Raw genomic sequence first — 16,281 nt, 5'->3', positions numbered from 1 at the left:
TTTATACCTGGGACGCACACATGTGCGTACAGCCCAATGACCTCCATCTGGTGGCTAGTAACCCCAAGCATACATACATGACAGTTTCAATGACATCGCCGCTCATTCTTCTGGACTCAAAAGACTGTGGGCCTAGTCTGCTCAACCTCTCCTCGTGGGACAGCCCCCCCCATCCCGGGAATCAGTCTTGTGAACCTTCGTTGCACTCCCTCTATGGCAAGTATATCCTTCCTTGGGTAGAGAGAGACAAAAACTGTACAGAATACTCCAGGTGTGGTCTCACCAGGGCCTTATATAATTGCAATAAGACGTCTTTACTCTTGTCCTCAAATCTTCTTGTATTAAAGACCAACATGCCATTTGCTTTCTTAATTGCTTGCTGTACCTGCATGTTAACTTTGTGATTCGTGTATCATGAGCCGCCTGTGTGACCTGTGTGAGAACATCTCCGAACGTCGGGGCTATAGAGCTGAAGCACTGGGCCCTGGAACATCGTGGGCGAAGGTGCGGTGAATGAGGGTACGGAGCCGAGAAGAGCCGAGGGCCCAGGTGCAGCACGGGCCAGCCCACACTGCGATATGTGTGCGCACTAGGTCCATGCAGCAGAGCAGGTCTCCATTCGTCCTGGTTAACCCTTGCCACTGGATAAAGGCCTAGCTCTGTCGAGCCCATGTGGTGGTTGATGTGCAACGGTCACCACACATTAAAAAAATCCATGCACAGGCATCTTCCACCCCCTCAACTGGAGTTCAGGACTGGAACATCGAGTCCTTCATTGAAACATCTGTGAACTCCTGTGGAAGCAAGTCATCCTCGTTTGAGGGACTGCCTATGATGACGACGACTCTGGACGTGGCTATACACCAACTGTACATTAAGTGAATGGTATCATTTGCGGTTACGGTACATTTCAGCATTGATTATGCAGCATCCACAAAGCCACATGTGTGCTACGATGGCGCCCTGCACAATGGGAATGCCCGATATCCTGCTTCTCTCTGTTTAGCAGAAGACAATGAAATCATTTTTCCTACAGTACAAAGCCTCTGTCACCTCACAAATGCAGCGAAGGACAGGGAACTGCGAGATGTTTGCTATGTCACCTAGAAGGATCCTCTGACGAAAACATTCAGGGCCACGGTCATCTTCAGGTTCACTAGCAGAGCTGTCGTTGCCCTACTCTGAGGCTGCAGGTCTGGTTCCAAGAGGTGGCAGAGTTCTGTGACCACCTCCTTGGTGAAGCAGAGCCATTGAACACATTGCTCCTGGCTTATGTGCAGGTGGGAGACGTGCTCCCTTAAGACCCTAGGTGGATAAGGCCTCCTGCTAAGAGCACTCCTCCCTATCCCTCTGCAAGCAGCTTGTCTTCTGTGCTGCCTCTACTCCATCTCTCTGAGGGGGACTGCAAGCAGAGTCCCCATGACTGGGAGAAAGTGGTGTAGTCAGAGACCTTCCAGTAGCAGCCAACACCTTCACAATGTCCAGCAACACTCCTTGCACACTTTAACAATGTTATAAATATCTTCCAGCAAGCCAGTTTTCATATAAGCTCTTCAAGAGCCAGTACAAGAGAAGCATTCATGACCTCAACCTGCAGCACCAAGCAAATTATTCATCCTGTGGACTCAAACCCGGCAAGTGCTGTACACAGAATGGTGCCTTTCACAGGCAAGACTGTAGAACGTGGCTCTGCCCAGGGCAGTGAGCACAGACCTCAGGGTTCCAGAACTCAGAGTCCGCCAAGGGGTGCTAATCGAGTAGCACCATGCTGGCGTTGAGGAGGAAACCATCGGGCTCACCAGTATCATTTTGCTGAGTACGTATACAAAGCCTGTAACACAAAGGGCCACCTCCAGCGTATGTGTAAAAGAAATACGACTCACCGTCGAGCAGAGCAGTTGGTAGATGACTTTGAATCCAGCGGGGAGTATGATGATTTGGCCAGAGAGGGGCAGCTCAGCCCCAAGAAGAAGTGCATGGAGTGTATACCTGCACCACCGATTGTCCTCCAGTGAAGATGGAAGTCGAGATAAACGGCGTTCCAGTCTTCATGGAAGTGGACACGGGAGTGAGCCAGTCAGTGATGAGCCAGGATGCCTTTGAGAGACTATGGAACAAAAAATGACCCGAGCTGGTTCCAGGACTGGAAAAGTTGCGCACCTACACTAAGGAGCTGATCCCAGTCCTTGCTAGTGCGAATATAAGTGTAATCCATAATGGCATGGTGCACAAGTTACCTCTGTGGATTGTTGCAGGTGATGGTCCAAAGCTACTTGGAAGAAGGTGGATGGGGAAGATTCAGTGGAAATGGGAAGACCTCTTCACTCCAGCAATTGATGTCCCCCGTGCTCAGAGGCAGAGCAAAACCTCACCTTTGCTTGGGGGCCAGGCACCAGAGAACAGATCAGTGCAGCACCTAATGCACAGACCGTACATCATGACTGTGAGGCAATGATCTGACCGGAACGACCTAAAAGTACCTTATCGGCTCCAGTGGCAGGACTCTTGAGGAGGAAGATCAAATTCACAGGCACTCTTCCAGCTTTTGTGGCAGAATCGCGGGGGAGAAGGATCAAGGTAGTCGACCTCAAGGACAAAGGTAAGATGGCGCCTTGCTGCAGCGAGGTGTAGCGTGGCTGAAAAAAAAGATGGCCACGGCAATACCACGAGGTTCAACGCTGAGGGACCAACATGTGGTGTCTAACAAAGGATTTGATTGGAGTAAAGCCAGCAGGGGTCTCTTGAAGGAAACCTGCAACCAACTGAACTTAAAGAGACATTGTATGCATGGCAATCAATGTCACGAACCGATTAAGATTGTGAACAAAATGTTGTTGCGAGATGTCGGTACCATTCCTAATGTAAAGAACAAAACGTTGTTGCGAGATGTCAGGAATAGAGTGTCCCCAAAAGTAGCAAGCGAGCGAATTCGGGAGGGTAACACCGCTGATCCTGATGGCCTGCCCCAGGTGTCCCCACAACTTATAGGCCAGTGACCTAAGGAGGGTGAAGGCATGGATCCTGACACCCTGCCCCAGGTCTATCCCATGCTGCAGGCGCCCGATGGCACTATTCGCCACGGACCTGGAAACGAAAACGGCACCAATACACACAGTCGGCCGCCATTGCCAACCACTTGGGTGGAGGCGGCGCAGCCCCCAGACCCAGTCGCTACCTCAGCCATGTCCAGGAGCGAAAAGTCAGAACCAACGAGTTCCCCAAACGGGACCTGGAACAGCTAGTTTCCCAACACCGTTAGAGAGCAGGCAGAAGATTCTGCAGCCCTCAAAGGATGACAGGGAGGCCACATACATCTATGGCTCTGCCCAACATTAGGCAACGGCAAAGGCCCTGAGTCCTGGCAAGATGAGCGAACTAAGCCCACCCCGCTAGCAGGGGGCGCAGCGCCGCCATCAGACAACTAGGACCCTGTCCAGTTGTTCTGGAACCAGCGTCCTCGCATTCCTGCACTGCTATCTCAGTACTGACCATGACTGAACCATGAATGCAATCTACCCAATCCTGGCGCACGACCGTAAAACGTAACGAATGTAAGTCACTGAACCAAGGTGTCATGATACAAACTGTTTTTTTTTCTTCCTTTCTTTGTACTTGCACGGTGTCTGATCCTGTATGTTAATGTAACGAGCCAGCTGCATGATCTCGCTGTGGGGAGGGGGGCGCGGGAGAATGGATGTATGTAGTCATGGACACACCCAGAACCCACTGGAAACTCCACTGCATCATCGAACACCATCTAAACTGGTAACCACGACCCAACGTTGTGGCAAAAGGACTTGTGAGTTAACAGGAAGAGAGCCAAGCCAAAGCACAGCCAAGGTGCAAGGGTTATTGGCACTTAAGTCTGGGGAGAGCTAAGCCAGAGCACATAGTGCAAAGGTAATTGGCACAAAGGACTTGGGGGAGAGTAATGTTATTTATGTAGACTATAGATATACTCTGTGTCGTCACTATATAGTTGCATAAGATGGAGACTTGTTTATCTAATGTATTATCAATAAGGTTTACACTGTGTACATACTATGCTGGCATCACTAGAGGGTGCAACTGGCGGACACCGGGGTTTCCTGCCCTGGTGGCAGGGGCTGTATAAAAGGGGAGCCACCATGTGGCTGCCTCACTCTGGAGTTACGAATAAAGGACCAAGGTCAATGCAGTTTGAGTACAACACATTGCATTGTCGTTCATACGTACATTGCAGACATAACACCACCCACCCCTTCCCTCAACGACTATCTGTCCCACCTGTGACAAAGTCTGTGGCTCTTGCATTGGACTGTTCAGCCACCAAAGAACTCACTTCAGGAGTGGAAGCAAGTCTTCCTTGATTCCGAGGGACTACCTATGATGACTCTGCATACTGCCCATGCTATCGCCCTGACCAGGATGGCCATAAGCGCGGGCCACACCGGAAATGGGTGGAAGCGAAGTGGCCATCATTTATTTCTCCAAGCTCACCTTAACTGCCAGCGATAAGATGCCGAATTTTATGGTCCGAGTGTTTACCTCACACCAGCAGATAAATAAATAAAACTGTTCTTTCATCGACCATCATTACGTTAAATAAATCAATAAATCGATATATATACCTTGCTGTAGCTGCATAAGAAATTGCCTTGCCTTCAGAACATCCCAAAATATTTCACTTCTCAATGAAATACTTTGAAGTGCAACAATTGCCGTTATGTAGGCTAACACATCAACCATTTTGTGAATAAAAAGTTCCCACAAACAGCATTAAGATTCATCTGTTTCTGGTGCTGTTGTTGAGGGAAAAATGTTGATCAAGACACTGGGAGGATTCACAGAAATAGCATGAGATTCATCTGAAGCAGCAATTTAATATATTTCCAATGCTGCACTCCCTCAGTGCTGCACTCCCTCAATAATACACTGAAATTTCAGCTCACATTATATGCTAAACTTCCGGCTTGAACTCAGCCTGCTTATTTCTACCTTTGTAACATTGCCCATCTCCGCCCCTACCTCAGCTCATCTGCTAATGAAACCCTCATCCATGCCTTTGTTACCTCTAGACTTGACTATTCCAACACACTCCTGGCTGGCCTCCCACATTCTACCCTATGTAAATTTGAGGCCCATGTCCGAACTCACACCAAGTCCTGCTCACCCATTACCCCTGTGCTCGCTGACCTACATTGGCTCCCGGTTACGCAACACCTCGATTTCAAAATTCTCATCCTTGTTTACAAATCCCTTCATGGCCTCGCCCCTCCCTATCTCTGTAACCTCCTTCAGCCTCAGGAGATATCTGCACTCCTCAAATTCTTCCCTTTTGAGCATCCCTGATTATAACTGGTCAACCATCGGTGGCCGTGCCTTCAGCTGCCTAGGCCCTAAGCTCTGGATCTCCCTCCCTAAACCTCTCCGCCTATCTTTCCTCCTTCAAGATGCTCCTTAAAACCTACTTCTTTGACCAAGCTTTTGACCACATGCCGTAATTTCTTCTTATCTGGCTCGGCGTCAAATTTATTTTTTTGTTTTATCGAGTGCAAAAATTCACTTTTTTACTTTTTTTGACAGTTACTTTGCAATACTTTTTTTGCTGTCAGGCCAATTTAATCGCTGGACAAAGGAGGGACAGAGCTCGCAAACAGTAAATCTTAACATGTTTTGTAAATGGTTAGTGTTGTGTATCTGTAAAGCATGCACTCGCATGTTCCGCCACCAGGGACCTCATCCCCTGAAGTCCCAAGGGATCCCAGCATCCTTTGGGAGCACTGTGTATAAGCCGGCCCCAAAGACCTGTTACTCACTCTGGAGTGTCTTATTAAAGACTGAGGTCACTGTTACTTAAACCTCCCTGTGTGTAGCCTCATCTGTGTTAGGAACACAATAACTGCCGATGAGAATACGAATCCAACGCAAAGATGCAGCAAACTGTGGGCATCCTGGAGAAGTTCTCGGAGGATGAGGACTGGGAAGCCTATGTTGAACGGCTAGACCAGTACTTTGCAGCCAACGAGCTGGACGGAGAAGGAAGCGCTGCAAAAAGGAGAGTGGTCCTCCTCACAGTCTTCAGGGCACGGACCTACAGCCTCATGAAAAATCTTCTGACTCCAGTGAAACCCACAGATAAATCGTATGAGGAGCTGTGTACACTGGTTCGGGAGCATCTTAACCTGAGGGAGATCGAGCTGATGGCCTGATGGCGAGGTTTCGGTTCTACACGTGCAGCGATCTGAAGGTCAGGAAGTGGCGAGCTACTTCGCTGAGCTAAGGCGACTTGCAGGACAATGTGAGTTTGATGCTACCTGGAGCAAATGCTCAGAGACTTTCTTGTACTGAGCATTGGCCACGAGACCATCCTACGAAAACTTTGAACTGTAGAGACACCGACCCTCAGTAAGGCCATTGCGATAGCACAGGCATTTATGTCCACCAGTGATAACACCAAACAAATCTCTCAGCACACAAGTGCTAGCAATGTTCATAAATTAACTGGAACTGTGTTTGCGAGCAGAAATGTACAGGGCAGAAACCACGAGTCTGCAACTGCCAGCAAGCCTCAGGTGACCCAGATGACTCAGAGTCCCCAACAAAGGATGAATGCAAGGCAATTCACACTTTGTTGGCGTTGTGGAGGCTTCCATTCAGCCTATTCATGCCGCTTCAAAGGGTATGTTTGCAAGAGCTGTGGAACAATGGGGCACCTCCAACGAGCTTGCAGATGAGCTGCAAGCTCTGCAAAACCTGCCAACCACCACGTGGCAGAGAAAGATCGGTCCATGCTGGATCAAAGCAATTTCAAGCCTCAGAGAGAGGAGGCAGATGCTGAAGTACACAGGGTGCACATATTTTCAACGAAATGTCCACCTATAATGCTAAACATAAAATTGAATGGCTTACCCGTAGCCATGGAACTAGACACTGGCGCTGGCCAATCCATCATGAGTAAAAAGATGTCTGAGAGACTGTGGTGCAACAAGGCATTCAGACCAGCCCTGAGCTCCATCCACATGAAACTGAGAACGTACACCAAAGAGCTTATCACTGTCCTGGGCAGCGCCATGGTCAAGGTCACCTACAAGAGCACGGTGCACGAACTGCCACTCTACATTGTCTCGGGCGATGGCCCCACACTGCTTGGAAAGAGCTGGCTGGGCAAAATCCGCTGGAACTGGGATGATATCCGAGCACTATCACATGTCGATGAGGCCTCATGTACCCAGGTTCTTAACAAATTTCCTTTCCTTTTTGAGCCAGGTAATGGAAACCTTTCCGGGGCGAAGGTGCGGATCCACTTGGTCCCAGAGGCATGACCCATTCAGCACAAGGCGCGAGCGGTACCTCACATGATGAGGGAGAGAGTGGAAATCGAGCTGGACAGGCTGCAACATGAGGGCATCATCTCCCCAGTGGAATTCAGCGAGTGGGCCAGCCCGATTGTTCCAGTACTCAAAAGTGATGGCACGGTCAGGATTTGCGGTGATTATAAAGTAACTATTAATCGTTTCTCGCGACAGGACCAATACGCGCTCCCTAAGGCAGTCGGCCTATTTGCAATGCTGGCAGGAGGCAAGACGTTCACCAAGCTCGACCTGACTTCGGCCTACATGATGCAAGAGCTGGAGGAGTTTTTGAAGGGCCTCACCTGCATCAACACGCACAAGGGACTGTTCATCTACAACAGCTGCCCATTTGGAATTCGGTCGGCTGCAGCGATCTTCCAGAGAAACATGGAGAGCCTACTCAAGTCGGTACCACACACGGTGGTCTTTCAGGACGACATATTGGTCACGGGTCGGGACACCGCCGAGCACCTACAAAACCTGGAGGAGGTCCTCCAGCGACTGGATCGCGTAGGGCTGCGGCTGAAGAGGTTGAAATGCGTCTTCATGGAAACAGAAGTGGAGTTTTTGGGGAGAAAGATCGCGGCGGACGGCATTCGGCCCACAGATGCCAAGACAGAGGCTATCAGGAACGCACCCAGGCCACAGATCGTCACGGAGCTGCGGTCATTCCTGGGACTCCTCAACTATGTTGGTAACTTCCTCCCGGGGTTAAGCCCCTACATGTGTTATTGCGCAAAGCTGATAACTGGGTATGGGGAAAAAAACATAGTTGCTTTTGAGAAAGCCAGAAACATTTTATGCTCCAACAAGCTGCTTGTATTGTCTAACCCGTGTAAAAGACTTGTGCTAGCATGTGACGCGTCGTCGTACGGAGTCGGGTGTGTATTACAACAAGCTAACGTTGCGGGGAAGTTGCAACCTGTCGCCTATGCTTCCAGGAGCTTGTCTATAGCCGGGAGGGCCTGCAGCATGATTGAGAAAGAGGCATTAGCGTGTGTGTTCGGGGTAAAGAAAATGCATCAGTACCTGTTTGGCCTCAAATTTGAGCTGGAAACCGATCACAAGCCCCTCACATCCCTGTCCGCTGAAAACCAAGGGGATAAATACTAATGCCTCAGCCCACATACAAAGGTGGGCACTCGCGCTATCAGCGTATAACTATACCATCTGCCACAGGCCAGGCACCGAGAACTGTGTGGATGCTCTCAGTCGGCTACCATTGCCCATCACAGGGGTGGAAATGGCGCAGCCTGCAAACTTGTTGATGGTGGCACAGCCTGCAGATGGTCATGGAAGCTTTTGAAAATGATAAATCACCTGTCACGGCCCACCAGATTAGGACTTGGACCAGCCAAGATCCTCTGCTGTCCCTAGTAAAAAACTGTGTACTGCATGGGAGCTGGGCCAGCATCCCCATTGAAATGCAAGAGCCAATCAAGCCGTTCCAGCGGCTACCAAAAAAGGGCAGGGAGACGTTCATCTCGGATCTCCACAGCACACACCCGGGTATAGTAATGATGAAAGCAATAGCCAGATCCCACGTGTGATGGCCCGGTATCGACTCTGACTTAAAGTCCTGTGTACGGCAATGCAGCGTGTGTGCTCAGTTGAGCAACGCGTCCAGAGTGGCACCATTAAGTTTGTGGTACTGGCCCTTCAGACCATCCATGTCGAGGATCCATGTCGACTATGCGGGCCCATTTCTCAGTAAAATGTTCCTGTGGTGGTGGATGCTTTTTCAAAATGGATGAATGTGAAATAATGTCAGGAAGCACCGCCACCGCCACCATTGAAAGCCTGAGGGCCATGTTTGCCACCCAAGGCCTGCCTGACATACTGGTCAGTGACAACGGGCCATGTTTCACCAGTGCCGAATTTAAAGAATTCATGACCCGCAATGGGATCAAACATGTCACCTCGGCCCCGTTTAAACCAGCCTCCAATGGGCAGGCAGAGCGGGCAGTACAAACCATCAAACAGAGCCTTAAACGAGTCACAGAAGGCTCACTCCAAACCCGCCTGTCCTGAGTACTGCTCAGCTACCGCACAAGACCCCACTCGCTCACAGGGGTGCCCCCGGCTGAGCTACTCATGAAAAGGACATTTAAAATCAGACTCTCGCTGGTTCACCCCAACCTGCATGATCAAGTAGAGAGCAGGCAGCAGCAACAAAATGTAAACGATGGTCGCGCCACTGTGTCACGGGAAATTGATCTAAATGACCCTGTGTATGTGCTAAACTATTGACATGGTCCCAAGTGGATCGCGGGCACGGTGATAGCTAAAGAAGGGAATAAGGTGTTTGTAGTCAAACTAGACAATGAACAAGTTTGCAGAAAGCACCTGGACCAAACGAGGCTGCGGTTCACAGACTGCCCTGAACAACCCACAGCAGACACCACCTTTTTCGAGCCCACAACACACTCCCAAAGGATCAACGACACCACGCCAGACCATGAAATCGAACCCATCACGCCCAACAGCCCAGCAAGGCCAGGCTCACCTCGCAGCCCTGCAGGGCCAACAACACGCCAGCCCAGCGAGGGCACAGCCAACACACCAGAACAGACATTTGTACCGAGGCGGTCCACCAGGGAAAGAAAGGCTCCCAACCGTCTCACCTTGTAAATATTTTTCACTTTGACTTTGGGGGAGAGGGGAGGGGGGGACGGAGTGATGTTGTGTATCTGTAAAGCATGCACTCCCATGTTCCGCCACCAGGGAGCTCATCCCCTTAAGTCCCAAGGGATCCCAGCATCCCTTGGGAGCACTGTATGTAAGCTGGCCCCTAAGGTTTGTTCCTCACTCTCGAGTGTCTTATTAAAGACTGAGGTCACTGTTACTTTAACCTCCCTGTGTGCAGCCTCATCTGTGTTAGGAACACAATAGTTAGTCTTACTGTCGATCATTCAAAAAAAACAACCTGGGAGAGTTAGATGGGAAAATACAGGGGAACAAAATGGGTGAACCAATTGGCACAGATGAGCAAGAGGATGAAAAGCAGATGGATGAGGAAGAGGACGCCCTTTGTCCCTCTTCCAGCATGTGTCAGCAAAAGGAATCCTTATCCACGGAAGCTTTTAAAACGCAGAATACTCAGAGCATGAATGATTGCTGCAGTCTTAGGGACTATATCTGGTAGTTTCTGACTTATGGCTGCCACTGTAGAGGAGTCTATTGCCTGCATGTGTGGGATTCTACTGCAAGAAATGCAGAACTTTCAAACTGCTTTGGAGTGGGTGAAAGCTCCTCGTCAGTTTGTGGTACAAACCCCAGCAACTGAAGCCACAAGACTGATTTGAATATCCCTCATTGTTGTAGGCATTAGGCACCTGCTGAATATATAAAACACTAGGCATTCGGCACCTGCTGAATATATCTAAACTCATATAAGTTTAAAGCGGCCACATATAAAATGGCTGCCCAAGCATGATGGGAACCCCATTAGTCAAGTAATGAACTGGGGCTGACCGAGAAATGACCGAGCAATGACCCGGTGAGGCCCACTACCAGGAATGCCTTGGATATAAGATAATTATAATGAACCAGTGATTTCACACAGCCGAAGCCCGAGGAAGAGAGATAAGGGGAGAACCTGCCTCACATAACGAGGTCATTAATCAGCCCGAGCTGACAAAAACCGAACATGCAGTTCCTGAGGTATCAGGGGAATTCTATTGGGTTAAAGAAACCTATATGTAATCTATAATCTTATGATTGGATTGTGTCCAGCCGAAGTGGGCTGAGTAACTGTAAAGAATTATTGTAAAACATATAAATATCGATGAGTTTCTTTGTTCGGCGGAGAGAAGTGCCTGGATCCAGTCCTGAGGCTTCCTCCCCGCTAGCGTAAATAAAGGCCGCATTGGCGTTGGAACCGACTCTGAGTATTGAGTGATTCTTCTGAGAAAACATTCACGCTAACACTCATGAATACCCAAATTGCTCCAATTCCAGGCATCAGGGTGCAATGCATCTTCCTCTCTGGACCATCTTTTTTTTTTGACGAAAAATCTCAGACAAATGAAGACATAATCATAGGCTTTGTGAGTGTCGCCAACATTGTTTGGTCAATTCCCCATTGATCAGATCACATGGTGAACACTGAGGCTACAACCAGAGAGAAGAAAGGGCCTTCATCGGTGGGAGTGGCATGCTCTCCAGTTGGCATCACTCAGCTGAGTCATTCTCCTCACCTCCACCCCATGCATTGCTAGATAGCCTGAGAGCATGCAGGCAAGATCTTTCGTCGGTTCTGATGAAGGGTACACATAAAGTTATAACCTGTCTTCTTCCGTCTTACGCAGCCATCACCCTCTTCATCCTAACCATAGGCGGCTGTGCCTTCAATCAGCTATGCCCTAAGCTCTGGAATTCCCGCTTTAAACCTCTCAAGTCTCTCTCCTCGTTTAAGCTGCTCCTTAAAACCTACCTCTTTGACCAATTATTAGTTACCCATCTTAATATCTCCTTCTTTGGATTGGTGTCACTTTATGTCTGATGTTTTATTGCATTAAAGGTGCTATATAAATGCAAGTTGTTTTGTTCTCTCTTTACAGATGCTAACATTTTCTGTTTTTATTTCAGATTGACAACATTTGCAGTTTTTCATTTTATTATTCTGGTTGTGAAATTCGGGGGTTTACTGGCCATTACAGACGGTTTTGATGAAAAAATGGTGGCCGACTCACCTCCAGCGGGTCCTGCAGCGGCCGCCATTTTGGGTGGTCAGTAGCGCTGCCATTGCCAGCGCTCACTCCACATATTTAGATGAGGCAGTGCGTGACATCAATGTACAAAGCTGATTTGACGCACGATCTGCCATTTTGCTCCTTTTAAAACCCTTTCCTTATCACGACCAGCTGACCAAGCATTCAGCTGCAGGAAGGACCCTCAAGAAGCGTTATTTAAAAGGATCATCAACAATTTGCAGCGTATTTGCTTTTTCAGTTCTACAAGCTCTGTTTAAGTTTGTGCTACTATTTGGAACTCTCGACAGTTATTTAAAGTTCCTGAAGTCAAAGGGAGTGCTGCTGCAAGTGGAGAAGGCCTTGCTTTTCATTTAAAATGTTCTGCTCAAACCCAGTCAAGAGGGCTCTATTTGCAGTCCCCTTCGCGCTCAAGTGTAGAAGGGACATGGAGCGGAGGCAGCGTTAAAAAGGACAAGATGCTCGCAGAGGAGGAGGAGTGGGGCTCTCAGCAGGAGGCCTTACCCATCTAGGGTCTTCCGCGAGCACTTCTCCTACCTTCACGCAAGCCAGTAGCAGTGTATTAGGAGGCGCCACATCAGCAAAGAGGTGGTCACAGAAACTGCCACGTCTTGGAACCAGACTTGCAGCCTCAGAGAAAGTCAACGACGGCTCTCCCAGTAGCCTTCAAGGTCACCGTTGTCCTCAATTTTTTCACCACTGGATCCTTCCAGTCTTCAGTAGGCGACATAGCTAATATCTCCCAGTTCGCCATCCATCACTGCATCTGGGAGGTCAAAGAGGCTTTCTACTCCAGGGGAAGGGACTTCACAGAGAAGCAGGACGAGCACGCACATGGCTCTGCCAGGATAGCAGGATTTCCCATTGCACAGGACACCATCGACTGTAAACGTGGCTTTATGGGCACCATATAACAATTGTGACATGTAACATAACTGCAAAGGCTACTACTCACTTAATGTGTAGTTGTTGTGTGACTACGCCAGCACATCATGATGCTGAATGCCCGCTATCCTGGCAGCAGTGATGATGCCTTCATCCTGCGCCAGTCTGCTGTGCCAGCAATCTTCCAGCCACCACGTCAAACCCGAGGGTCACTGCTCGGAGACAAAAGCTATCCGCTTTGTACCTGGCTCATGACTACTCTCCGCAACCCCATCACTCATATAATGACAGCTGTGATGCCTTGAGGAATATCATTAAGCAAACCATCAGGGTGCACAAGCAATGGTTCCACTGCCTGGATTGCTCAGGAGGAGCCCTCCAGTACTCGTTGGAAGGGGTGTCCCATTTCGTGGTAGTCTGCTGCATGCTCCACAACTTGGTTAACATGAACACGCAGTCCTTGCCACCACGGATTCCGGGACCACATCAGGAGAAAGAAAGAAGAGAGGAGGAGGAGATGAAACGAGATGAGAGGAGGAGACAAGAAGAAAAGGAGGAGACGTGATGACGAGAGGAGGTGGAGACGAGGAGGAGGAGAAAACGAGACGAGAGGAGGAGGAGACGAGACAAGAAGAGGAGGAGACGTGATGACGAGAGAAGGCAGAGACGAGACGACAGGAGGAGGAGACAAGTTGAGACGAGAGGCGGGGACAAGACAAGACGAGAGCAGGAGACGAGACAAGGAGGAGGAGACGAGACGAGGTGACGAGACAAGAGGAGGAGACAGAGATGGAGACGGAGGAGAAGGAGAAGGAGTAGCACATCCCCATTCGGGATGGGCTGTCTGTGAGTACCTCGTTAGATTCCAGTTCCAGTGAATGAAACGCCAGATCCTCGTGCTCACAACTTCCCCACCATACCATCCATCTGTCACAGGATATCACGGTGTCCTTCTGGGCACCAAGCTGAAACTTGAGCCACCACAAAACACACATTCCGAACATAATGCATAAATTTATCAAATTCAAATCAAATGAACAAAGTCAACTAATCACCTTTGTGCATTTTCTTAGTGTCTGTCTTTCGTGTCCCTTTTCCGACTCCAGTGCTCCTATGAAGGGCTCCCACAGTGGCTGCAAGTATGGCTGGTGGAAGGCTCCTGATTTTCAGTGCGGGAGACTGCAGATGGTCTCGAGCAGCTCTGGATCTAGAAGGCCCGGTGCAGACTACACCACCTGGGCATGGGTGGTAGCAGTCTGGGCTGGCTGGCTGACTGACAAGCAGCGGCAAGGGCAACGGCGGAGTGGCAGTTGCGGGAGCAGGAATGTTGTCCTCCTGAGAAAGGACAGCAGGTTCGAGCTCCACAGAGCCACTGCCACTCCCCAGGGCGGCATCTCAGCATTCCTAGCAATCTGTTTTATTCTGGAAATTATGAGCTCCAAGCTCTGCATAGAACCCTGTGCACTGTTGGAGCTAGACTCCTCCATGCTCCTTGACAAAAGGTTCTCTGGCAGGTTTGCCATTGCACCTAGCATTTGTGTGTGCATGCCTTCTTCTGAAGGCTGCTGTCATGTATGTACTTTTGGTATCACTAGCCACTAGATGGCGTCACTGTTGGAGGCCATTGGGCTGCACGCACGTGTGTGCAGCCCAAGTATAAAAGGCCAGCCGTTTTGTATATTAGTCACTTTGGGCCTTAATAAAGCAGAGCCAAGGTCATACCTCTTGGAGTTAAACAGTACTCAGTCTAATAGTTATTGCATACACAACAGCCGCCAAATCGAGGTCATCATCTGAGTTGTGTGGAGCAGAACTCGTGCGTGAACTCGCTCTCCTTTCCCTCTGGCCTGGCTGCAGCCCACTCATGCCTGGTGACTCACCACGTGCAGATCCTGCCTCTATAATACCCTCTAAAGTGTGCACAGTGCCATTTTCTGAGCTGGTGTCTGTGAGTGTCAAGTGCCGTGCTGGTGTGTCTTCTTCTTTTTCTACTCCATCAGTCTCTTCCTCAAGTTCATGGACAGGCTAGCAAGGCTGCAATTATTGCATATCTGAATGTTGAAAGGCACAAGGTTGTGGTGAGGGGAGGTGGGGTAAAGCAAGATATCCATGACTACACCATCAGCAGTTTGTAAGTGAGAAGAGATTGTGGGATGAGGGGGAAGTGGGATGTGAGAAGAAGAATTAGGTATGAGCATGCCGTCATCATCAGCGATACTTTCCACTTCTCCACTCGTCACAGACTCTGTCACAGCCTCTCCAATTATTTGCAACACTAAGTTCTCATCCCTCGCTTGGCAGCCTCCCGTCTGCTGTTGCTCTCTGTGGTTATGAGCCAACTTTGCCTGCAAGAGAAAGAGAAAATGTGTCAGTGAGTGTAGTGCAATGTGTTTGGATAATATGCCAGCCTTGGTTGAATAGTTGGCAGTGTGTGCAAGGTGCGAGTGTGAGTGTTGCAGCAGTGGTAGTATGTGAAGGTGAAGTGAAGCCATGATTGTGAGGTATGAGTGGTGATAGCTAGAGATTCTTAGTAGGTGAGTGATGGGACGTGGTGCATTAAGCAGTGTGTGAGGATTATGGTGCAGATGGTGGAATATGGCATTTGCTGGAGCCTTCACTCACCTTGACCAGCCATGTGAGGTCATTAAACTTTTTGTGGCAATCGATCCAGGTCCTGGGAACAACAATTGTTGCAGGGTCGGATAGAGCTATCTCCTCCCAGGTCATTCTGCTATTCAACTTTGAAGGCCACTTGCCCCTATGCGGGTACAGGACGACCCAGTGTCGTTGGACCCCCGGGACCAAGCCTCCAGTGCTGCATCTGAAAAACATTTTGCCCTTTCTCTTGGGTGTTGCACCATGCCTTATTTTCACCCGACAATGAGGTGCTCCTGCAACAAAGCAACTCCCCTTTAAGTAATGAAGAGAGCCTCAACCAAATGTTATTGACCAGTAAACTGCATCCAATATTGCCCCCCTTCCATGCCCCCCCCCCCCGCCCCCCTGCTCCCGTTGAGTGCAAAGCCAATCAGCAACACGTCGCTGCAATCATGGAAATTAGCAGGCAGCACAAATTTTCCGTGCTGCCTGCACCACTTAGAACGGGCGTGGGCAAATGACACTGGCCAGTGCCCCTGTCTGTTTTCGGGCCTTATACAATTTCTGGGCCTCTGTTTTTCAAATCTAGGGCAAACCAGGAGCACTAAAATTGTCTTTTCCAGTGCAAATCCTATATTCCTACACAGACCTAAGATTTTAGATACTTTTTAGAGTTATGCATTATATATCTTGTGGAGCTGGCAGGGAGAAACTTTTGAGAGTTTTCCTCAAGAGATGAAATTATCCAGGTA

At 49.3% G+C, this 16,281-nt stretch overlaps 1 protein-coding gene across 3 annotated transcripts in view; it reads right to left on the bottom strand.

The window, feature by feature from the left end:
- The window catches only part of atp8b5b (ATPase phospholipid transporting 8B5b), a 506,562-nt gene that overhangs the window by 425,159 nt on the left and 65,122 nt on the right, over positions 1-16,281 (bottom strand). The gene's annotated exons all lie outside the window — the stretch shown is intronic.

Source organism: Pristiophorus japonicus, chromosome 2 (assembly GCF_044704955.1).
Source record: "Pristiophorus japonicus isolate sPriJap1 chromosome 2, sPriJap1.hap1, whole genome shotgun sequence".
In the NCBI taxonomy this organism is placed as follows: Eukaryota; Metazoa; Chordata; class Chondrichthyes; family Pristiophoridae; genus Pristiophorus; species Pristiophorus japonicus.
This window is presented reverse-complemented; position numbering and strand designations above follow the sequence as displayed.